Below are 26,554 nucleotides of genomic sequence, written 5' to 3'. Positions count from 1 at the left end.
AACTCCACAACATTCCTTAAATTTAAGAATTCATTCTCTCCAACATTGTTGTACAATATTCAAACCACTTTTCTGCATTAGATTTTGTTTTTATACAGTCTTTCTCCCTACAGGTGTTACATCTGTAACCCCTCCCACCAACCCTGGGTACAACCTTGCCTTCCATCAGCGAATAGGAAAATTGACGGAAGACCAACTACATAATAATGTAATTGCTGTGAATATTAACTTAATGAATCTGTGAAGCATCTAATATACAAGGGACTTGCCTTTTTTTTCCACTAGACCATCGATAAAATCTGTATGATTTGCGGTAAATAAATAGGAATATATAAAAACTTTATATTACGTAAGAGTGGTCTTAAAACCAGCCTTTTCAAAGAAAATCACGTTTTTTTTAACTTCCTCTCTGTAATAGATAAGGATGTTTTGACAAGAAACAACAGCTGGTTCCAAGAACCTTGCATCACACTAACGAATGAGATTTTTGTCCCACTTCAGGATGTTGAAGTCTCAACTTGAGGTAAGTTACTGTAACACAAATAATATCTTACCTCTTGTATTTTTCCATGTAGATCTCTCGAGGCTGACAGAGTCTTCGTGTGTTAAAACACTTCACTTGCACTACACAACGTATTTTCACTTAGTTCTATCCATATTACAACAAGAAGTAAGAACCTCATTCACAACCAAAGAGGATAGAACAGAAGCTCACAACGCTCGATAACAGCTTGCTGACCTGCATACAGCTAACGCGCTCGCCACTACTAGCGTTCCAAGCGGCGAGTGAGACACTCTCACCAAGGACAAGTCTGAGGTCTCGCTTGCGACTGCTGCCGCTCACATGATTACGGCCTACTGAATAATAAGAAAAAGAGTTCAGTGATATGCACCACTGAAGCAACGTTGCCACCATAACAAACGTCTTTAAGTTCCGGTGTGTATACGTATTGAAAACACTTTCAGTTTGAATGAACCGATACATAAACCTTTAAACGGAAAGAAAGCATTAATCTTACCCTATGAATGCACAGATAGTACCCAGATGGATGTAATTTTTCAGTAAAGAAATTATTAATACAAATTTATGAAATGCCACACAGTCCATATTGAGAAAAGGTTTTAACAATCAGCATAGCTCTCACAGTTTCTACAGATTTCATTTGTTCATAAGGAGTTCAGCTGGGAAACAAACACCCTTTCGTAATTGCATTTCTGCCAGGTCACGAGTGAACTCCACGAGATTCCTTAAAATTAAGAATTCACTCTCTCCAACATTGCAGTACAATTCAAACCACTTTTCTGCAGTAGATTTTGTTTTTATACCGTCTTTCTCCCTAATTTTCTTCATTGTTTCTTATGTTGGGGCATATCTCTGCAATTGTACGTATTTTTCCAAGTGAGATTGCTTTCTGAATTTTTCAATGAAGTCCACGACAAATGAAGTCCACTAGGCGCTATATTCAGGGAGTAAAGAATACAGAGTCCGCCTCTGTGGTGTAGTGGTTAGCATGATTAGCTGCCACCCCCGGAGGTCCAGGTTCGATTCCCGGCTCTGCCACGAAATTTGAAAAGTGGTACGAAGGCTGGAACGTGGTTCACTCAGCCTCGGGGGGTCAACTGAGTAGAGTTGGGTTCGATTCCCACCTCAGCCATCCTGGAAGTGGTTTTCCGTGGTTTACCACTTCTCCTCCAGGTAAATGCCGGGATGGTACCTAACTTAGGGCCACGGCCGCTTCCTTCCCTCTTCCTTGTCTATCCCTTCCCAATCTTCCCTGGTGAGACCTCCTGGGCGAGGTACTGGTCATCCTCCCCAGTTGTATCCCCCGACCCAGAGTCTGAAGCTCCAGGACACTGCCCTTGAGGCGGTAGAGGTGGGATCCTTCGCTGAGTCCGAGGGAAAAGCCAACCCTGGAGGGTAAGCAAATTAAGAAAGAAAGAAGGAAAGAATAAATACAGAGATGCCTTGGAGCTCTGAGAGTGAAGCCCAATGACAGTGGTCTACATAGAGGGCGTGGTTATAAATATGCGCGAGAAGGCATGCTATTTTTTGATAGTCGAATCTGTCACAACTCATTGAACTGAATACGGTGAATGCAAATTGTAATTGCGGGAAATTTCAGATGCAAACACTGTACGACACGCTAAAACTAATAGTTAGTTGATGTTGTAGCTCTTACAATGTCGTGTTGAGCATACGGTTGCACGAATCGGAAAAATGAAAATCTGCAACCTGTTTTTCCAGTCCTTGACCGGGTCAGGGATGTAATGAATGAACTAGTTACAGGATATTATTCCAATGGGGTCGCCACTCCCAAGATGATTATTAATGACTGATAAATGGTATGAAATGAGAATGAAAAGTGTTGCTGGAATGAAAGATGACAGGGAAAACCGGAGTACCCGGAGAAAAACCTGTCCCTCCTCCGCATTGTCAGGCACAAATCTCACATGGAGTGATCGGGATTTGAACCACGGTATCCAGCGGTGAGAGGCCGACGCGCTGCCGTCTGAGCCACGGAGGCTTGCACGAATCGGAAATCTAAAAATATTCCTGGAATAACATTTCACACGTAAGATTCTAAGTATGGCTTGTAATATGTAGTACAGTAGCCTATATTATATTACTTCCATTGTTATTGTGCTAGTATTTCGGAGTCTCAGAAGCACCGTTCACTTTTCGTAAGAATTTTTGTTAGACTTGTTGTTTATCGTCAATTTTTTCCTGGGGTTTCCTGTTCATGAAGACAGGAGAGCAAAGTGGATTAAGGCCATTAGAAGGGAAAATTGGATACTTTATCCTTACGCCAGAATATGTTCAGCACATTTCAAACCGGAATTGTCTGACCGGTCCATGAAGAAATTTGTTTTGAAGGAGAATGCAGTACCTACCGTACTATTTTTGAAGCATTCCCTTCGTGCCTAGAGAATTAGAGCACTCGAGGCCTAGGGAGTTTTTCATTTTCACGCCCTTCGTGGTCCTTGTCTTCCTTTGGCCGATACCTTCATTTTTCGAAGTGTCGGAGCCTTTCCAATGTTTTCTCCTAATTAGTGTTATTCGAGGATGGTTGTACTTTCTCTTAAAACAATAATCACTACCACCACCTCTAAAATATCTATCCCCTATGGTTGAGGACGTAGAATAAGGCCCACGGTATCCCCTGCCTGTCGTACAAGTCCCTGTGGAGGTAGAGGTAGTAGAACAACACCTACGATATACCCTGCTTTTCGTAACAGGCGACTGAAAGAGGCCACAGGAGCTCTAAATTTGGGAGCATGGGTTGGGAACCACGGTGCCCTTAGCTGAATCCTGGCATTGCTTCCTCTTACTTGTGCCAGGCTAATTTTAATCTCATGTAAGACCTCGATGGTCAACTCTTGTTCTTTTCCGACCCCGAGGCTAAAAGAGGATTCGAGTGCTAGGGAGTCTTTCATTTTCTCACCCTACATGGCCCTTATCTTTCTTTGGCCGATATCATCATTTCTTTCTGATTAGTGTTAACAGGTAGGTTTTCATGAGGTCCCTCCATCTGGGACGGACTTAAAGAGGACACTTTTCAAAAACGATTCAATATGGCTGATAATGATAGTGATCGTGTTAATAGAAGATGGTTGCCTTGCTGTGCTCCGTCTTAAAGCAATAATCACCACCACGTGTCGTAAAAGGCGATTAAGGGGGCCTAAGGGGCTCTTAACTTCGGATTGTGGGTTGGCGTCCAGGGGCCCTTAGCTGAGTCCTGAATTGTTTCCACTTAGTGTTAGAGGATGGTTTACTTGATGGTTGTACGTCCTATTAAAACAATAATCACCACCACCACCACCACCACCACCACCACCACCACCACTACAAAGTAAGTAAGTATGTAGTAAGCAATGTTGCTATGCCCAGTTTGGTAATTTATTGCGCATTTCCCTAAAGCATTCAGATAGCGGCATGCCCTTATTAATAGCCTTCTCCTTATCTTTACCGATATCTGGTGAAGATTTGGATCTCCTGTTTTTAAGATACTCGGTTTATAGTACCGATAGTAGAGGGTAGATTTAAGGCTGCCGGGTCATGAGAAACGCTTCCTTAGAGCTCAGTAAACAAGCATTAGTACGTCCGTTTGCCAGAAAATTTTGTTACAGTTAATCGTCGTGTTATTTTGAAAACGATTTTACTTAATTGAGCGATTCGAAGTTTCCCTACTCCTGAGAAAATATCTGAGATTGTATATATCCACAACGTAAGAATTGCCATGTTTTGGTAACCATGGGGGCGTGGCCGTTGGCTTCAAGCGATAGCCACAGAGAGTATTATAGTGTAGCGGGCAGCTTCCTATAGTGCCGCTGTTATCACAAAATAACAGTGTTGCCAACCGACAGGATCCTTTTTATGAAGGAGACTTCGGTTTCTGATTCAGACAGAGCCATCTACAGTCAGATTACTGCTTTTAAAGTTCATCCTTCATCCAGATCTACTTTTTACTTGACGTTTGACGCCATGTTGTAAAACGAAGCAATCCTATTGGCTCGGACCGACCACGTGTTGCCGATTATGCTCTTGCTTACAGCAAATACAGTAGAGACAATACGCGACACTCAGCGAGATATCGAGGGACAGCTATTAGAGCTCTCTCTAGCGGGTAGACCTGAGAACTGCTGATTCTGTCAGAAGAGCACGTGCATTTGTGTGTGAAGTTTTTGGTGTTATTTATGCGTTTTTAGTGAGTTGACTTAATTAAATAGTAGCGTGTTCCATTCCTTGATATTTCCTCTCAACATGAGGGGAAAGGTATGTGCTGTGTTTGGCTGCACTAACTATGAAGTAGAGAAGAAAGCGCGGTCTTTCTTTCGCCTCCCTCGTGACAAGAAAATGTAAGTACTATTGTGTTTGCATATATATTCTTCCAGTGACAAAGAGATTTTTACAGTACTTCATAATCTTCTGACCTGCTCGACCCATATTTTAACTGGCTTAAAATATAACACGCATATTTTATTGTTTAGTGCAGCAGTTAACCTTCCATACCGATGTGTTGTAGGTGTAATCTGTAGGTTTTGAAATGTCACAGAAGTGATTTGGATAAGGTGTAAAAGAAAGAAGGGACATTACGCTTATATAAGAATTATAAGATCTGTTCAGATCATTTCCAGGCCAGGGACTTTAAAAATCCTCGACTATACAGCCAAGGGTACCGTATGTTACATTTTTACTCTAATTGTACGTAAATATTCTCCAAAGCTTCACTATCGACAACATTTTCATACTTTTCTTTCTTTTATCCCTCTTCTCAGATTAAAGCCGGAATTTTATAGATTTGTCCGCCTCTGTGGTGTAGTGGTTAGCGTGATTAGCTGCCACCCCCGGAGGCCCGGGTTCGATTCCCGGCTCTGCCACGAAATTTGAAAAGTGGTACGAGGGCTGGAACGGGGTCCACTCAGCCTCGGGAGGTCAACTGAGTAGAGGTGGGTTCGATTCCCACCTCAGCCATCCTGGAAGTGGTTTTCCGTGGTTTCCCACTTCTCCTCCAGGCGAATGCCGGGATGGTACCTAACTTAAGGCCACGGCCGCTTCCTTCCCTCTTCCTTGCCTATCCCTTCCAATCTTCCCATCCCTCCACAAGGCCCCTGTTCAGCATAGCAGGTGAGGCCGCCTGGGCGAGGTACTGGTCACACTCCCCAGTTGTATCCCCGACCAAGAGTCTGAAGCTCCAGGACACTGCCCTTGAGGCGGTAGAGGTGGGATCCCTCGCTAAGTCCGAGGGAAAAACCGAACCTGGAGGGTAAACAGATGATGATGATGATGATGATTTTATAGATTTTCTTTCTGTTAGTAGACTTCATGTTAAGAGGAAAATTGTCCAGCTTTTAAATGTTAATTCATTGCATCATGTGCGTAAGGAATGTGCCGATATTTTTATTGACAAGTGTCTTAATGTGATGACAAAATGTTTTTAAATGAGAAAAAACACAAATCTAACCGTAAAAGTACAGGCAGGAATGCTAAAGCAAAACAGAAAGATCAACCCATTTTACAGCAGTCCATTTCACATCTTGTTTATATGCCTAATTTCAGTCTTCTTTAAATAATAACCTTTTATATAATTCTTCATTCATTTATCCAGAATTGCTTTAGCAACTTCGAAGTTAATATCCCAATAATACTTTCTTTCTAGGCGTAATTTATTTATCCACTTTCGAATATGCATTTCCACTGATATTTGAATTTAGCGCGACTTTTCAGGTCAAGTCACTAGGAGCGCCACCGTCGAATTGTCTCCCATTTTAACAAGACTAAATCCGTAAGTGTCGCGTATTGTCTCTACTGTATTTGCTTACAGCACGTGGCTCTGTTTATGTGTGCCAGCTTTGGGCGCATCAGCTTTGATTGTGGATTACGCTTCGGTGTGAATTATTTCTAATATTTTGTTACCACTTGGTTAACAATTATTTATTTAAATGTCTTCGTGATACGTAGGCCTAGTAAATAGTGTAGTGGTCAGGGTCTTCTTACGTTTACCGTTATATATTTTATAAGCGTTTTAGTAAGGTTATTGAAACTTTTTAGGTTAGTTCATTGTTGTATGGTTGTTTCTTCTTACTGAGTTCGATAGCTGCAGTCGCTTAAGTGCGACCAGTGTCCAGTATTCGGGAGATAGTGGGTTCGAGCCACACTGTCAGCAGCCCTGAAGATGATTTTCCGTGGTTTCCCATTTTCACACCAGGCAAATGCTGGGGTTGTACCTTAATTAAGGCCACGGCTGCTTCCTTCCCACTCATAACCCTTTCCTGTCCATCGTCGCTATAAGACCCAAGGTAGTTTGAGTAAGAGGTAGGGATCACGCGCAGGTCTCCCCACCACGCTTGGCCGTCGATGACGTCACGTGAACCCTCAGCGCCTTGTGTTCTGCAAGAGGTAGGCTAATACACAGCTGTAAGCTATTCTGTTTTAGCCACAAGTTAGAGATAAGAGAACTTCATTGATATTTTAACATCACCTCACAGTCCGACTCGTTGGCTGAACGGTCAGCGTACTGGCCTTCGGTTCAGAGGGTCCCGGGTTCGAATCCCGGCCGGGTCGGGGATTTTAACCTTAATTGGTTAATTCCAATGGCACGGGGGCTGGGTGTGTGTGCTGTCTTCATCATCATTTCATCCTCATCACGACGCGCAGGTCACCTACGGGTACCGTCCTGGGATATCCCGGCACTAAAAGCCATACGACATTTCATTTCATCACCTCACAAAAGGCATTGCACTTCACTATTGCAGTAGAGTAATAATAGTAGATCAAATACAGTGTGAATCCAGCTGCGTTTCTGAAGTATTGAAGGTTGTAACAATGCTAAGACTGTGATCGCAGTGGAATGACCATTCCATATGTTCATGTTCTCAACATCTATGATAACAATAACAAGGGGATCTAATTGTTACAGTTACAGACGCGAACATTAAAGCTTGATGACTGCAAGAAATATGTCCGTTGTTACAAGCAATATTGGGAAACTATGTACACTGTCAACAACACAAACAGCAAATGTTAGGAAACTGTCCACAACACAAGCAGTACAGTAAATGTTCTCCTCCAAGTGCCAGGCACTGACAAATTCCACGTTAACATTAGATAGGCCATATAAATGAATGGACCTGCATATTAACATTCTTAGCACTGGTTTCATATAAAACATAATAAAATGCCTTTCATAAAAAGAATAACAGGTACTTTATACACAAAGTGTAATGCTGATATAAAAAAAAAAAGAATATCAAACAAACTTATCCCTAGCATCAATGGAATTTCTTTGCTTTTCTTCTTTCTATATCGGTATTTTATTAACTGAAAGCCGGTCTCTTGAATGTCTTACTTTTGTTTAAAGCATCCATTCGAATAAAAGAACGGCTTCTCACGAAGCAACTTGCAAACTCATAAATTTCGGGGAATTCCTTCTTCAGGATATCCGTAAGGTTTGTGATGATGTTAGAACCCTCTTTCAGTTCTTTTCCGTGGTAAAATTGAAACTACCGAGCTTGATAACTGCAGTCGCTTAAGTGCGGCCAGTATTCAGTATTCGGGAGATAGTGGGTTCGAACCCCACTGTCGGCAGCCCTGAAGATGGTTTTCCGTGGTTTCCCCATTTTCACACCAAGCAAATGCTGGGGCTGTACCTTAATTAAGGCCACGGACGCTTCCTTCCCACTCCTAGCCCTTTCCTGTCCAATCGTCGCCATAAGACCTATCTTTGTCGGTGCGACGTAAAGCATCTTGCAAAAAAAAAAAAATGGACCTCTTTTTGAAATCTAATTTCCACCCCTTGTAGTTTGACCTGTTTTCTCTCCGTAATTGTTTTCTATATCGAGGTTCTTCTTCTTTACCCTAAAAGCTACAATATAGCCTGTGAAGTTTTCAAGCACCTCATCACGATCCTTGGTTTCGCGACTGTCCTCGAGCTGTTTTACTAGCTCTTCAAGGGCTTTAACGAACCCTTGCTTATCCTCCGGTAAATAATAGGATGTTGTGGGCTCAACGCTGGCCTTAGACTGGCACACGATATCCGAGTTTTGATCGAGTTCATCAGTAGCATGTAACATATTTGGGCGTAATGTTTCATAATCTTTCGAAGAACAGATGGAATTTCTTATAGCCTCGGAAGCATTGAGGCTAAGAAGCAATGATCTCACCTTTCGCGTCACGGCTGTCGGAAGAGGATGGTCATAAAGCCTTCCGAACCCTCGAAGCTGAGAAAGATAGGTTTCACTAATGTCTTGATTACTTCTGTCACCATTCATTTAGGTCAGTGGCTTTAGGGAATACATGAAAGTGTATGTTTCGTTCCTTCGCGTGCCTGTTATGATTTGTGCAGCCTGCGATGGCATGACAAAGCATATTGAAAAGTGTACCCTATTACTGCTTTTTACGTTTTATCACATAAAATAAACACACACGGTTTCTTATACACCACAGATATGTTACTATCGTGTATAATTAGCACCTAGCTTCTGCGTGTACAGCGATTCTTATTCGAACTACCTCTACCTCATTCAGAGCAGATTCAACGCGAGGGTCCTGCGTGACGTCACAGCTCTGCTTGCTACTGCGCACCTCTCTCGTGATCCCTACCTTGTATTCTACGTACCTTGTATAAGACCTAACTGTGTCGGTGTGACTTGAGCAAATTGTTTTCTTCTTATATTGGGGAGCTTCTTTTGAAGCTTAACGTAGTTTTCTTATTTTGAGTGAAGGTGTTGGTGTGCGTGTATGAAAGTGTATTTTTCGCGTAAGCTTCAGAGTGAGTTTTAACTCCGACGACAGACCTCGAACTCCTCTTGTTCCCGATGCTCCTGCTGCGAAGAAACAAAGTTGATCGTCACCTGTCTTAAACTTGGCAACGTGTATCGAATCAATCAATCAATCAATCAATCAATCAATCAATCAATCAATCAATCAATCAATCAATCAATACTGATCTACATTTAGGGCAGTCCCCCAGGTGCCAGATTCCCCATCTGTTGTTTTCTTAGCCTTTTCTCAAATGATTTCAAAGAAATTGGAGATGTATTGAACATCTCCCTCGATAAGTTATTCCAGTCCCTAACACGTTATTCCAGTCCCTAACTCCCCTTCCTATAAACGAATATTTGCCACAATTAATCCTCTTGAATTCCAACTTTATCTTCATATTTTGATATTTCCTACTTTTAAAGACACCACTCAAACTTATTCGTCTCCTAATGGCATTTCACGCCATCTCTCCACTGACACCTCGGAACATACAACTTAGTCGAGCAGCTCGCCTCCTTTCTCCCAAGTCTTCCCAGCCCAAACTTTGCAACATTTTGTAATGCTACTCTTTTGTCGCAAATCGCCCAGAAAAAATCGAGCTGCTTTTCTTTCGATTTTTTCAAGTTCTTGAATCAAGTATTCCTGGTGAGGGTCCCATGCACTGGAACCTTACTCTGGTTGGGGTCTTACTAGAGACTTGTATAGCCTCTCCTTTACATTCTTACTACAACCCCTAAACACCTTCATAACCATGCACATTAACAGCGATATGTACCCTATATTTACAATCCCATTTATGTGATTACCCCAATGAATATCTTTCCGTATATTAACACCTAGGTACTTACAGTGATGCCCGTAAAGAATTTCACCCCTTCAACTCAGTAATTAAAACTGAGAAGAAACGTCAATTAAAAAGTAGATCTAGATGAAGTATAATTGTTATTAAAGAACGTTGAGATTCAAAACAAATCTACACAACAGCGTCCCCAGGAAGTGGTTTTCCGTGGTTTCCCAATTCTCCTCCAGGCAAACACCAGCGTGGTACCTAACTTAAGGCCACGGCCGCTTCCTTCGTTCTTCCTTGTCTACCCCTTCCGATCTTCCCATACACCCTCCCCACCCCTCACCTCCCCAAAGGTCCCTGTTCAGTACAGAGGGTGAGGCCGCCTGGGCGAGGTACTGGCCATCTTCCTTAATTGTATCCCACGACCCAAAATCTCACGCTCCAGGACACTGCCCTTGAGGCATCCCTCTCTGAGTACGAGGGGAAAACCAACCCTGGAGGGTAACCGGATTAAGAAAGAAAGATTATTTACTATTATTACGTCGCAACAGCCAATGACATGACAGACAGACTGCTAAACATAGGCTACTCATTACAGGACCTTTGGTTGAAGCTCACAGACGACGCCGAGTCTGTCATTGCTTCAATCAATCAATCAATCAATCAATCAATCAATCAATCAATCAATCAATCAATCAATCAATCAATCAATCAATCAATCAATCAGTTAGGGCAGTCGCCCAGGTGGTAGATTCCCTATCAGTTTTTTCATAGTCTTTTTTAAAAATTCAAATGCCGTGTGGCCTCTGGAGAGGCCTGGTGCTGGTCTTTTGATCTGACTTCCGTAGGCGACCTGCGCGTCGAGATGAGGATGAAGACGGCAGATACACCCAGTCCCCGTGCCAGGGTAATTAACCAATTATGGTTAAAATTTACGACCCTGCCGCGAATCGAACCCGGGATCCCTGTGACCAAACGCTAGCACGCTAACCACTTAGCCATGGAGCCGAACAGTCTTTACTTAAATAATTGCAAAGAATTTGAAAATTTATCATTTCTCTTAGTAAATTATTTCAATTTCTTAATCCTCTTCCTATAAACGAATATTTGCCTCAATTTGTCCTCTTAAAATTCCAAATTCAATCAATACTGATCTGCATTTAGGGCAGTCGCCCAGGTGGCAGATTCCCTATCTGTTGTTTTCCTAGCCTTTTCCTAAATGATTTCAAAGAAATTGGAAATTTATTGAACATCTCCCGTGGTAAGTTATTCCAATCCGACCTCCCCTTCCTATAAATGAATATTTGCCCCAGTTTGTCCTCTTGAATTCCAACTTTATCTTCATATTGTGATCCTGCCTACTTTTATAAACGCCACTCAAACTTATTCGTCTACCAATGTCATTCCACGCAATCTCTCCGCTGACAGCTGGGAACATACCACTTAGTCGAGCAGCTCTTCGTCTTTCTCCCAATTCTTCCCAGCACAAACTTTGCAACATTTTTGTAACGCTACTCTTTTGTCGGAAATCACCCAGAACAAATCGAGCTGCTTTTCTTTGGATTTTTTCCAGTTCTTGAATCAGGTAATCCTGGTGAGGGTCCCATACACTGGAGCCATACTCTAGTTGGGGTCTTACCAGAGACTTATATGCCCTCTCCTTTACATCCTTACTACAACCCCTAAACACCCTCATAATCATGTGCAGAGATCTGTACCCTTTATTTACAATCCCATTTATGTGATTACCCCAATGAAGATCTTTCCTTATATTAACACGTAGATACTTACAATGATCCCCAAAAGGAACTTTCACCCCATCAACGCAGTAATTAAAACTGAGAGGACTTTTTCTATTTGTGAAACTTACAACCTGACTTTTAACCCCGTTTATCAACATACCATTGCCTTCTGTCCATCTCACAACATTATCGAGGTCACGTTGCAGTTGCTCACAATCTTGTAACTTATTTATTACTCTATAGAGAATAACATCATCTGCAAAAAGCCTTACTTCTGATTCCACTTCTTTACTCATATCATTTATATATATAAGAAATCATAAAGGTCCAATTATACTGCGTTGAGGAATTCCCCTCTTAATTATTACATGGTCAGATAAAGCTTCACCTACTCTAATTCTCTGAGATCTATTTTCTAGAAATATAGCAACCCATTTAGTCACTCTTTTGTCTAGACCAATTGCACTCATTTTTGCCAGTAGTCTCCCATGATCCACCCTATCAAATGCTTTAGACAGGTCAATAGCGATACAGTCCATTTGACCTCCTGAATCCAAGATATCTGCTATATCTTGCTGGAATCCTACAAGTTGAGGTTCAGTGGAATAACCTTTCCTAAAACCGAACTGCTTTCTATCAAACCAGTTATTAATTTCGCAAACATGTCTAATATAATCAGAAAGTATGCCTTCCCAAAGCTTACATACAATGCATGTCAAACTTACTGGCCTGTAATTTTCAGCTTTATGTCTATCACCCTTTCCTTTATACACAGGGGCTACTATAGCAACTCTCCATTCATCTGGTATAGCTCCTCCGTCCAAACAATAATCAAATAAGTACTTCAGATATGGTACTATATCCCAACCCATTGTCTTTAGTATATCCCCAGAAATATGATCAATTCCAGCCGCTGTTCTAGTTTTCAACTTTTGTATCTTACTGTAAATGTCATTGGTATCATATGTAAATGTTAATACTTCTTTGGCCTTAGTCTCCTCCTCTATCTGGACATTATCCTTGTAACCAACGATCTTTGCATACTGCTGACTGAATACTTCTGCCTTTTGAAGATCCTCACATACTCACTCCCCTTGTTCATTAATTATTCCTGGAATGTCCTTCTTGGAACCTGTTTCTGCCTTAAAATACCTATACATACCCTTCCATTTTTCACTAAAATTTGTATGACTGCCAATTATGTTTGCCATCATGTTATCCTTAGCTGCCTTCTTTGCTAGATTCAATTTTCTAGTAAGTTCCTTCAATTTCTCCTTACTTCCACAGCCATTTCTAACTCTATTTCTTTCCATTCCGTACCTCCTTCTTAGTGTCTTTATTTCTCTGTTATAATAAGGTGGGTCTTTACCATTCCTTACCACCTTTACAGGTACAAACCTGTTTTCGCATTCCTCAACAATTGCTTTAAACCAATCCCAGAGTCTGTTTACATTTTTATTTATCGTTTTCCACCGATCATAGTTACGTTTTAGAAACTGCCTCATGCCAGCCTTATCAGCCATATGGTACTGCCTAATAGTCCTACTTTTAAGACATTCCTTTCTATCACATTTATTTTTAACTACGACAAAAACAGCTTCATGATCACTAATACCATCTATTACTTCAGTTTCTCTATAGAGCTCATCTGGTTTTATCAGCACCACATCCAGGATATTTTTCCCTCTGGTTTGTTCCATCACTTTCTGAATCAGCTGTCCTTCCCATATTAATTTATTTGCCATTTGTTGGTCATGCTTCCTGTCGTTCGCATTTCCTTCCCAATTGACACCTGGTAAATTCAGATCTCCCGCTACAATCACATTTCTTTCCGTGTCGTTTCCTACATAGCTGATTATCTTATCAAATAATTCTGAATCCGTGTCAGTGCTACCCTTTCCCGGTCTGTACACTCCAAATATATCAAGTTGCCTATTATCTTTAGAAATGAGCCTTACACCTAGAATTTCATGTATCTCATCTTTAACTTTTTCGTAGCGTATAAATTCTTCTTTCACCAGAATGAATACACCCCTCCCACCATTCCTATCCTATCTCTACGATACACACTCCAATTACGTGAGAAAATTTCTGCATCCATTACATCATTTCTCAGCCATGATTCAACCCCTATTACAATATCTGGTAAATATATATCTATTAAATTACTTAATTCTATTCCTTTCTTTACAATACTTCTACAGTTCAACACTAACAATTTTATGTCATCCCTACTTGATTTCCAGTTCCCTGTTCCCTTATCACCGCTCCCTAGGCCACCCCGTTTCCCTGAATGTACCTCCCTATTACCCTTCGAAACAAATTTCCTAACTTATACGTACCACTGCGGTTTAACTGAAGGCCATCTGAGCGCAGATCCCTATCTCCTACCCACCCATTAGGATCTAGAAATTTCACTCCCACTTTTCCACATACCCACTCCATAGTCTCATTTAAATCCCCAATCACCCTCCAGTCAGTATCCCTCCTACACAGAATTCCACTAATAACAATCTCCGCTTTCTTAAATTTTACCCGTGCTGCATTTACCAGATCCCACACATCTCCAACTATGTTGGTACTTATGTCAGCTTGCCTTACGTTGTTGGTACCAACATGAAACACTACCACCTTCTCCTTCCCCTCCTCCCTCTCTTCTACTTTCCTCAACATCTGCCTCAACCTAATTCCTGGATATCACTCTACCCTGGTTCCCTTTCCACCACACACTTTTCCCACGTGTCTAACGATGGAATCCCCCATGACCAGAGCCTCAACCCTACCCACCTCATTTGATCTCCTCCCCTCCTGGTCAGCCCTATCTTTCCTGATAGCTGCAGAAGCTACTTCCTCCTCCCTTTTCTCCTTTCCATGACCCTGTTCCACCTGTCTTTTCCTATCCTATCCTCTACTCTACATTTCCCTTTCCTAACTTTTCCCTTCCTCCTACTTCCACACATCTCAGCAACAGTTCCCTGCCCCTCATCTTCCCTCTGTTGTTATACCTGGAGTGACTCGTACCGATTTCTCACACATACCTTTCCTGAACTCTGATCCTGAATAGAGGTCTTAGCCTGCAATCTCCTTCCCCTTAGAACATTAGACCACCTGTCTTCTACAGCTCCCCCTTTCCATCCCCTCCCTCTTGTACACCTACTGTAACCTGTACATTGTTTGAGAGAGTCCTATCTTCCTTCCTGTCTTCTGTGAGAATCCTAATTATCTCCCTCAAACTCTCCAACTCCTCCCTCATACCCCTCAGTGCCTCGCCACACCCGCAGTTCGTACACTCACGCTCCTTAGCCATTCTTTACAGAAAAAATGAAAATAAAATAACTTATTTGCAAAAAATAAATGAACGGAGGGATATATTGTCTGGGATAGTACTCAAAGATCACACAACAAGGTAATTTATATACGACTCCACTACAATACTACTTAGTCGTACTCTATTTTTTATCCTACAACCCCTAACAGGATAAAAACTGCTGTTAATTACTGAATACACAAGAACTACACAATTCCAAACTGCAATTAAGCCTATCCTAATTACAACAACATATCTCCATATTGTGATCTTTCCTACATTCAAAGACACCGCTCAAACTTATTCAACTAATGTGATAACACGCCCTTTCCACATACTTCTACCAGCTTTCATCTTTCTCCAGATCCTGTCTACGGTAGATTAAGTGTTCATTTTACCAGTGGCTCTGACACATGTCAAATGATGAAATGAGGTGTATTCGTAGCAAGTTAAACAGTGAGCACCCTGAAATTTTCTTCCAAAATAATCTAGGCTATACGGTATAATAATAATAATAATAATAATAATAATAATAATAATAATAATAATAATAATAATAATAATAATAATAATAATAATAATAATAATAATACCTCATAGTCCAAGAACAAAAGATTGAAATGGTAACAGAATTCAAATATCTCGGAGATTGGATTGGTTGAAATGCTATGGAATGCAAAGTAATGTAATCCAGGAAAAAATAAACTTGAACTAGCCTTCCAACTCAAAAGAAACAACAAGAAATCCCTTTCATGGGGGTATAAAATTAAACATTATGAAACATTGATTAAACCAGAAGTACTATACGCAGCAGAAAACATGAATTTCAAAGGCCAGATGGAGAAACTCTAGCTAAAAGAAAGGACATTTTTTAGAAAAATGACAGGACCAAAATTTCACAATAACATACACCAAGACTGAAAGGCTCTACAAGGAAATTGAAAAACCCAGATACTATGCGAAAAAGATCGATACATTTCTTCAGTCATCTGCTCAGAATGAACTCTAATAGATCCCAGACTTCTTCCGTAACCGCAAAACAAAACCCAACTGGTTTTAGAAAAATTGAAAAAGACCTAGTAGAATTAAAAATTACAGAAAATTTACTGATCGATCGCACAGCTAAAGTAATATAATAACTAAAGACGAAAATATAAGGTTCCAGGACAAATCTACATTAAAAGCCAAACCTATTGTCTCGGAAGATGAGAGGAAACGAAGATCAGAAAGAATGAAGAAATACTGGGCACAAAAAAATAACAACACACTAAGAAGTGATTGATTCAAGGTACCCCAAAGAGGGCGAAACCAAATAATAATAATAATAATAATAATAATAATAATAATAATAATAATAATAATAATAATAATAATAATAATAATAATAATAATAATGCTTCGAGTTAAATTACAGTGTTAAAAGTGTTTTAATTGAGCGTTCCGAGATAATGATATTTTCTTGTATATTGTACTAGTAACAGACACACACTTCTTCTACTTGAAATGGATATGAGCTTGTTATGTCACCCAGATACAATACTTATAAAGAACTGGACAATTTTTACACTCGCACCAAACTCCTATAAATTAGTACACAAATGATGTTCTCAAGATTGTCTGATGGACAAGGACTTGCAGACTAAGTTAGGCAGAGAGTGAATTGACACAAATAATGTTTCCAAAGCACATGAAATAGTTCACTAGAAAACGTAGCACATACACAACTGTTGGTGATACAATTATACTGTATAATGCTCAGGATATATAGGAAACACACAAGGACACAAGGTACTAGTCTTCACGCTAGAGTGGCCCACCTCAGCGACTTTTTAAAAGACGAACAAGACCAGGTCAACATTTAAGGTATAGAAAGGAAAGGGAGGTGTAACTACAGACACGCACTAATCACGTTCGTGATCGAGCATGAGAAGTACGCAACGCGTGTGTGGTGTTAGAGCACGAGAGTGAACAGAGAGGGAAGTGCAGTTGAATAAATATTGCACAGTAGGCCACACTACCTTTTATTACTATTGGCAAAGGTAAATAAAGTCCCTGTGATGTCATTGAGTCCTTGTCAAATGGAACTAGCATACCCTCAAAATTTGATATTTGAAAGCAAATAAATTTTATTCTTGACGTTAGAATTCTGCTAAGGATTGACACTTAGTTAAAGTAAAATGATCAAAGTTCATTTTTGAAGTTTCAACCAAACGCTCAATTTAAAACTATAACGGAATAAATAAAGTTCCTTCTTGGAATAATTAATAAATTAGAGGTATTTAGAAAATAAATAAAGATCACTCTTGATGTTCTAAACTGAATGCCTAATTCAAAATTATCGTAAATTAATTAGAGTTCACTCTTGAAATAATTAGTAAAATTGATATTACTCAAGTTCTAATTCACTGGAATATATGTAACGAAATGGCTGTCCCGATTGCATTCTTTAAACGCGCTTCAAAGTTCTTCCCACTCTTTGGCAAGTTCGTTTCAGATTTGGAGTAGCTCTGGTAAGACTTAATACTACACTGGCTTTACGTGTAAAATTGAAAGTTATTTAAAATTTTTAAGTCACTTGAGAAATTGATAGTTACTTGAAAAATTGAAAATGATTTGTGAATTTGGAAGTTAAATTAGAAATCACAGTTCATAAAGTTCGAACTGACTGTTCTTTAAAGAACACAGATGCATATCACCTTTAAGTTAATCTGGATCTTGAAGTTGCTGGTCCGTCTGACTGCGTCCTCACAGCTCCAGAGTACCACGTATCCACCAGCGACCACGAACACCATTACCATATGTCCCTCGACGATCCTGAACACCATCACCACGTATCCCCGAAGCTACCATCCCACGATGACACGCGAGGTTAAGTCTATGCATGTGTCGTCAAATTGTTCACTTCACGTGGTGTGTTATAGCACTGTCGGTTCATAATTAACAAGTGTAACGATCGTAGGGAAATTTCACTTATGATATTTTGAACCAAGATTCCGCTTAATAATGCGATCGAACCGTCACTGTCCAACTGCACAAGTTCGATACGCTGAGTGCACTCTGTGTATTAGAATACAGTTCGTGAAATTTAAACAGAGTCTGTACATTCTATCTCGCACACGATAATGTCGTAATGTTTAATTATACAATCTATGTTCTCTCACAAGAAATAATGAACACGTAATATTCAAGAAACAGTCTACTGTCTATCTAGCACACCATAATGTATTTATGCTCAGTTTCAAATTCTTTGTTCCCTTACGTAAAATAATGGGCACGTAATTTTAAGAAACAGAGTCCTAAATAGCTGGTTACTTGCAAAAGTTCAAATACGTAAACCTGTCTCATCAAATTGTAAGTTATGTTGTTTACTGACAGTTCTGTAGCACACGGCACAAAATAATATGTCCCATTGGATAGAGTATAACACTTGTGTTTTAACAAGCAATGTAAAACGTTAAAGCGTTTACATGCTTTTAAATAAGTCCTTTAGAAGCGGACGAAAAATTTTAGAGTATGAAGTTACACTCACCTAGGTCGTGCCTCGCTGACACTGAGTTCGAAGTTACAGACGTTCGGAACTTAGCACTCCACGCACTAAGTCAAAACATACTCGCCGGTACTACGTTAAATGCAGCAGACCTCCCCGGTCTGGCTTATTAGTAGTCTAGCACGCCTTAAGTATGTTTTTCCAACCAGTGTCCGACTCGTTGGCTGAATGGTCAGCGTACTGGCCTTCGGTTCAGAGGGTCCCGGGTTCGATTCCCGGCCGGCTCGGGGATTTTAACCTCCATTGGTTAATTTCATTGGCTCGGGGGCTGGGCGTTTGTGCTGTCCCCAACATCCCTGCAATTCACACACCACGCATAACACTATCCTCCACCACAATAACACTCAGTTACCTACACATAGCAGATGCCGCCCACCCTCATCGGAGGGTCTGCCTTACAAGGGCTGCACCCGGCTAGAAATAGCCACACGAAATTATTATTATCCAACCAGTGTTTCTTGTTTGCTATGTAATCCTTCTGTTGATATAATCAACGTCATAAATAAGTTTTTGGATGAGGCAAATATTGTGTTATAAAATTTTATGTGGTTATCTTTTGGATCGTATTCATATACAGTACTTCTGATTCCATTGGAGTGGTTACTCGTATGTTTGGAGTATTCTGTGATAGTGAAATAGTGTGATAAAGTGGTGTGAGTTCCTTCAAAACGAAGCCTTTTCATAGATTGGTGTGTTCAATTTTTAAAAGTGTTATTCAGCAAGTAAAGGATTGTAGACTGGGGAAAATTACTCCGATTAAAAGCCCAAAAACCATCACCACCAACAACAACAACTTCACCGGTCTCTGCTGTCGGTCGTGTGTGTCATTTAGAGATGGTCGATAAATCACAGCCTGGTACTTTGTCACCGATATTTTTCTGTCGCCGATATATCAGATACGCTGTCTCGGAAGTATCTGTGACAAAATATCGTTTAAGTTGTGTACTTGGATCACGTTCACTGGTCTATGTTATCCGCTATAGCTCACGGTCTATATCCGTTTTTCATTTACCTACGGCGATATCAAAAGGTGTTAAATCATACATTTTATCACAGTGCATTTATGAGCACAGTAGAGAGAATACCTTGTAACCGTACAACAGGATTACAGATTCCATTCAGTATTTATTATTATTATTATTATTATTATTATTATTATTATTATTATTATTATTATTATTATTAACCCGATTAATTAGATTTTATATTATGTTTTCATCATTTAGACTGTAATAATTAGGTATCACCCATATTATTGTATTTAATCATTGGTTAAGTGAATTTTGTTTGTAATTATTCTGTATATTAATTAGTGAGATTTGTTGGTTTCAAATAGTCATGCTGTGGCTTGTAACTCTGGCCAGATAAGCTGGCATAGTATTTTGCAATCGAGGCTATGTTTAACCGAGAATGTATTGAGCAAGTAGGTTTCCCGTGACACATGCAAGGTAGTCATCGGTAATCCGCGTGGGCACGCTTATACGACACATGATTGATGACATCAGTGCGTGGGCACGTGATTTAGACCAAGTGTCTGTATTCGCCAGCTACTGTATGTTGAGGTGGAAGGGATGACCAGAGAGTAGGGAGATGAGTAGTCATCACGAGGTTATATAAGTCGATGCAACGGTGGTGAAAGCTATCCGATGAATCAAATCAAATGGAAGGAAGTGAGGGAAGAGTGATGGTCAGTGGTCTTAGAGTGGTGGTCAGAGCTAATAGGTGTGTTTGAAGAGGTCTTGGAATCATCGAAGAGGTCTACGATTGGTGGTTGAATCCGAGTAGAGACTGGTCCTATGCTGATAGTGAAACATCATTTACTTGTGAGGATGGACTTCACAATGTGTTTCAATAATATTTTCCAATTTCTTACAATCTACTGAGTGGACGTAACTACATTGGAGCTTACTACACGCGTACTTGGAATGTAGGTCAACTCCAGGTTACATAAGAAGATAACAGCAGACGGCTCCCGACTTCAGCTCATAGGTTTTTCCAGGAATTTCAAGTTCAACAGCGGTGTATGCAGACATCAGGTAATTAAAGCATCGGACGTGTTATGCGTTAATAACATGAAGAAGAATGTAATCAGCGGCGATATCATATTTCACTTCAAGTTCATGCCAATAGCTTTTTTGTTTAGATTAAATTTTCTTTTTTTGAATGTAACAGTAAATCTCACCATATATATTTTTTGTTAAATTAAAATACGTCAATGCTTGTTCATTGTGACGTAAATTTTAGTCATAAACTCAGTTTTATTTTAATTATAATAAGTGATTCTATTTCCAAGTACAATCCTCAATTGTGGAAATGTAACCGTAATCTAATATTGTCCTGATCCATATCCCTGTACATTGCCAGATGTGTGAGTTTATCACCTCACGCCTTGAGATCATTGAGATAAGAGGTATGATCTACCAAATTTTGTTGTTTTTTTCTTAAAAAGCAACTGGCGCTCAAACAAATGTTATGTATATTATGTGAAGGAGATGAAGGTATAAGAGTAGTGGTTGGAGCAGCCACAACGTGTCTAGCAACTCTATATGTCAGCTAGCTCATGTTTCATACGTAGCACGAATCGAACAGATTAGTCCTCAGCTGGCAAATGAGGCATGTTTGAATATATAATATTTTTTCGAGAAGTACTTGTCCGATTTTCAAAATAATCACGGTGCTGAATTTGCAATGTTTGTAGATATAAGAGTATGTGTACAAAATAGTGTGGTACCGTTTAAAAAAAGCGAAGTTAGTAGCATGATCCAGAAAACACTAACGTCATGACACAGTACTTGCTTTCAATCCGATTATTAGCCCTTTGGTACCGTTACTGAAAGTGAAAACTAAATGTCGATATCTTCGTTCACGAGTTATTTGAGGTAGAAAACTTTGTTCAATAGCCCTGTATATGGGAGGAATCTTTGAAGTTCATAAATTTATTATTTGTAGTATTTTTTATTTTTAAACCTACATTAAGTGCTGTAAATAATTGGTATCCCCGAGTCACGACATGGGTAATGACATTCCGTTTGTTAATGCGCATCATGCTGACAACCTTTCCGTTATGCATTATTAAAACTTCAAATTATAAATGTGAATATTATTTTTCCCCACTTCTAATATCCCGAATCTTCCGAAAAAAAAACTACCCGGCTTTGTCATCATATAAACTAGAAGTATTTCCATACTGGCCGCCCGCGACCAAAGAGTGACCGTGACGATAATCATATGCTCGTGCTTCCTGAGACAGAGCGACAGATAAAAGTCACTTTTTTTTTTGTGTGTGTCACACGCCAGTCACCGATATTATGAAATATCGGTTAAGATCATATTCTAGTGTCGTTGAGTACTGCTACTAAAATGTTTTCGTTCCTTTCCTGAAGGGGGAGGTGGGCCTCTTCAGACGGGACGCCGTCTCTCACGCCGGGAGATTTGTTACGGTGAAGGAGATGCTCGGACAAGGTGAGGGGGTTGGCGCCCGTGGCCTATACTAAGAACTGTCATGGCATTCGCCTTAGTGCGGGAGAATGGAAAACCACGGACCAGCCGTGGCCCCTAATGGGCCGAGACTCACTCTGCATCTGCCGAGTGTCGTTTAGTTTCCAGGCTCGCCTTTTATACAAAAGCTTGACCCTGAGCGTGAACGTCACGGATATCATCCGATATTTTAACATGTTAAAATATTTAAAGATACAAATTTCATTGTTCCGTATTAAAAAGTATCACAGTTAAATTGAAATAATAAATATGGTAGTTCAACCTGTTCAATACAAGTAAATAAGAGATGTAGAGATTACATTCTTATTTAATTAAAAGTGGAAATGGTACTGGTTTCGACCCCAGTCTGGGTCATCATCAGCCGATTATAACTCGAAAAACAATGCATAAGTAAGAAAGAAGTTAACGGTCAAGTCCACACAATATCAGTTGAAGAGGCGATATAAAAATGTCGGGGGTTGGCACTGTAAAATTCAGACGAAGTGGAATGTAAGTCACTTAAAGGAAGTAAGCCGGGCTGAGTGGCTCAGCTTTAGAATGTTGGTGAACAAACATCATTTTAATAAAAAGAAACCTGAAGATGAGAACCACCATTGCATTGACGGAGAAACGGAAGAAAAACACATCGAAAGGATGAAGAGATTTTGGGAAGAGAAGAATTCATCTCCTAATAATAATAATATCAGTCGTGCTCATTAGTTGGGCACAATATTCTGAAAATAATAATAATAATAATAATAATAATAATAATAATAATAATAATAATAATAATAATAATAATAATAATAATAATAATAATAATTGTACCGGGCGGTACACCTCCACGCCGCTAATTTAAAATGTGCGCCAATTGAAACTCCTCTGCTGGAGGAAGTCTGAACTTTATCGACGGTATTAATTTTCAAGTTTCTCGGAAGATGTCACTACTTGGAAAGTTTGGAGTTCTTGAACTGTGCCACTTTTGATGTATTTTTGTTTTACCGGTAGTAAGAAGTGTGAACTTTCTCTTCTAGAGGACACTACTGAAGAACTACAATAGTGCACCCTAGTGCGAAGAAAAAGAACTGTTCTTTTGGAGAAAATTTAATTTCAAAAGTTTGTTCTTTGTTAAATTTCCTTCTGTCATTGTTTAAGTTGGCAATATTAACCCTTTCTTTCCCCTTGTTTTAAATTTAGCCAATCCCGAATTTCTTTCATTAATTTCTGACCAATCGGATGTATCTTCCCCCAACTTGAATATGTTGCTGTATCCTACCCAATAAAGAGTTTGTGGGAGGGTGTTCTCATTCCCCTAACGCCTCGAACTTTCCGCGAGAGTATATAAACTGCTGATTTTAGGGTCTCCGGGCCACTTCTGTTCCATCTTTTCGTGTGTAAAGTACATAGCAGGGGGCGGGAAGCGCCTCTTTCTTCGGCGGCAGTCAACAACCAGGTAATGGCCGATTAATTACTTCTTTTCTTGCTTGCTCAGCAGTTTAACTCTCGGGGCGGGTCCGAAGTCTTTCCATTATGTAACCTTCCTTAAAATGTAAAGAAACTTGTATCTATTCCATCTTTTAAACTGCATATCGGGATAGAGAGTGCTTAACCCTCTCGAGCTCCCAATCATATTGTTTTGAGGTGAACTTATTTTTCTCAACCTATTCTTCGTTAACGTAAAGCAAATTGTTCTTTTCTAAAGTCACCTCTGTAGTATGGGATTAGCCCTTGCATTAGTGGCCTAGAGCCAGATTAGGTTTTAAAAACAAGTGTATTAGGAGTGCAGATCGCCTCCTCTCAAATTGTTATTTTAGAGGTCATGTAATTAACCTTCTTGTCATTTAACAGACCTCAGTAGGTTGGGTATTTTACCCCTGTGTATATGTCCTGAAAGGACAGCTTGAAAGTGGAATTAGGTGGGGCCTTTGACAGGCCTGAATTTTGAGAGCAAGTTGCTCTTTTTCTGAAAATTTTGTTTTCTGCGCGCCTCAAGGAGGCCTTCCTGTGTATTTTGGAGCAAGTGCTCCTAGGCATGAATGGGGTTCTCTGCCCCTCTGCTGACACTTGTGTTTGGGGTAAAACTGAGCTAATTGCTCAAGGATTGTGATCGCGGGGCTCGAAGACCAAATCCTGTAAATACTGTAATTGTACTTTTGTTGCCTTGCTACTCTGTACCTGCCATGTTTGTTATTTCTTGATTTCAAAAAGAAAATATAATCTTGTTAAATTTTAAATTCACTTTAATTTCGTAGCCTGAGACCTATTCACCACCCCGCACCTTCTTTCACGCATAACTACCACAAAAACACGGTAACAAGTGGTAGCAGAGCGTGGTTGAATGGGTCTCATTTTAGCCCATTTTGACGGCTAAACATTGTTTTGATCCGAACTCTAACCATTTTCGCAGTTGCTGGAATTTTTTGAGTTTTTCAAAATTGGTCTGTCATCATGCCCGGTCCTCGCGATGTTCTCCATCTTAACTATTTGCGCAAGGAGGAGTTGATCTATAAATTGACTATTAGAAATGTGCAATCTGGAGGCACGGTTGCGGTAGACACAAACAAGCTTAGAGAGTCCCTTGATTTGCCCATTTCCATCCCCACCTTGGGAGAGAAAGAAATTGACGACTCTCTTTCCACGATCGTCGAGAATATTACTGGGCTAGCATCTGTAGTTAGTTTTTTTGATGAAAATGATCCTTCTCCTAATCAAATTAAGCGTGTGCAAGCCAGGCTGTTTCATTTTTCAAATAGAGTTAACGATCTGTTGTCTCTAAAGTTGAATGACGTTCAGAAGAAGGAAGCTAGTACGCTACTTGAAAATATTTCTGAGTTATCTAGCAAGGTCACTCAATTGTTAACTGGGGAAATTCCTCCCAAAATTGATCAACCCACCACGATGAATGCAGGTTCCGAGGAAGAGCCTCCTAAGGGAGAAGTTAATAGGATAACCGTTGCTGCTCAAACCATCTCTGCCCCATTGGACAACGAGTCTGGACGCCGTGCATCGTTGAATAATATACGTTCGGAATTAACTTCCTTGCCATTGAAACCTTTACCTACTATGTCACCCGGGTTTAGCAGCTTGCCTCATCCATTGGCAATGTTGCTCAGAGGTATCTCTAAGTTTTCCGTTAATACCACCAGTGACGTAATTTCATTCTTAAGATTTTTAGTTGAATTTCAGGACCATGCCCTTGTGTTTTCTCTTTCTCCATGCCAAATTTTGCAAATCATCTATCCTTATGCAATTGGTACTCTCTCTGACAAAATAGTAAGAGCCATAGCCGAACAGTCATCTATTGAAGATTTTCATGCACACTTGCTTGCAAATTTTATTCCCGCCCGCGCGAGGTCATCTCTGATTCAGAAGTACTATTATCGAGTACAGAGATTGGATGAAAATCTGGCTGATTTCATACAAGACATTAAGTTTTATACTAGGGTGTTTGCCCTTCATTTTCCTGAAGATCAGATTGTACAGGCTATTGTAGAAGGAATTTCACCACCCTATAGGTCATATTTGTGTTTCGCGGCGTGCCCGCAAACTTTCTCTGAACTTGAAGCGTTGGCCGTCTCAGCGGAAGGAGTGAGGTACGCCGATTCCTTGCGTGTCGCGAAAGAACCCCCACCTTCCTTTAGTAATACTCGGCCTCCTCCTCGCCGACCAGTCACACCCCGTAAATGTTATGCTTGCGGGTCGCCCGACCATCTGCGCAATAAGTGTCCACTGATCAAGTCGAGTGGGACAAGGAATGGGGCTGGTTCATCACAAGGCTGTTTTAAATGTGGGGCTTTCTCACATATCGCCAAAAATTGCCCAAATTCAAATAGCACCCCCTCCTGCTCAACTTCTGGTGCAACTTCCAACAACAATCAAAAGTGACTAGTGGCTTCGGCTGAGTCAACTAATCCATCTTCCCGAGACTCAGCCCCGGGTAAACAGGTTGTAAATTCAGGGAACGATCAGTCTTCAAATTCGTCTTTTGAATGCCCTAAAGAGTGTCTTAGGATTGCGGCGGGTTCCCCCGCGCCTGTTCCTTTTCTCAAGATTGAGTTAAATAATGAACCTGTAACAGCTCTCTTAGATTCAGGCAGTGTTTGTTCGATTATTTCGGCTGAATGGTATTCAAAATTGAAGTCTGTAAACTACCTGACTATGTCTCTTCTCCTGTTCAATATGTTTCGGCTAATTCATCTCCATTGGAAATCCTAGGTGCTGTAAATGTCAAAATTCGTATTTTTAAATTTACATGGAAAGTCAAATTGTTTGTGGCTAAGCACTTGTCTTGCCCCATTATATTGGGAGCTGACTTCATTTCTTACACTGGTCTTGTGCTCGATCTCCAGAGTAGGTCGTGCACATTCAAATTTGCGTCCAATTGTAAAATTCCCTTGTTAAAGTGTAATTCTGTATCATGTTCATCTATTTC

At 40.2% G+C, this 26,554-nt stretch overlaps 2 protein-coding genes across 2 annotated transcripts in view; one reads left to right on the top strand and one right to left on the bottom strand.

Moving 5' to 3' along the window:
- LOC136857447 (zinc finger protein 91) overlaps positions 1–788 on the bottom strand; it is a 117,411-nt gene extending 116,623 nt beyond the window's left edge. The window contains exon 1 of the mRNA XM_067136117.2: positions 555–788. The gene's annotated coding sequence lies outside the window, so the exon portion shown is untranslated. The remainder of the gene's footprint in view (positions 1–554) is intronic.
- Positions 1–26,554, top strand: part of LOC136856859 (zinc finger protein 83) — a 214,685-nt gene that overhangs the window by 52,719 nt on the left and 135,412 nt on the right. The gene's annotated exons all lie outside the window — the stretch shown is intronic.

The sequence above is a fragment of the Anabrus simplex genome, chromosome 1, assembly GCF_040414725.1.
Source record: "Anabrus simplex isolate iqAnaSimp1 chromosome 1, ASM4041472v1, whole genome shotgun sequence".
Taxonomy (NCBI): domain Eukaryota; kingdom Metazoa; phylum Arthropoda; class Insecta; order Orthoptera; family Tettigoniidae; genus Anabrus; species Anabrus simplex.
This window is presented reverse-complemented; position numbering and strand designations above follow the sequence as displayed.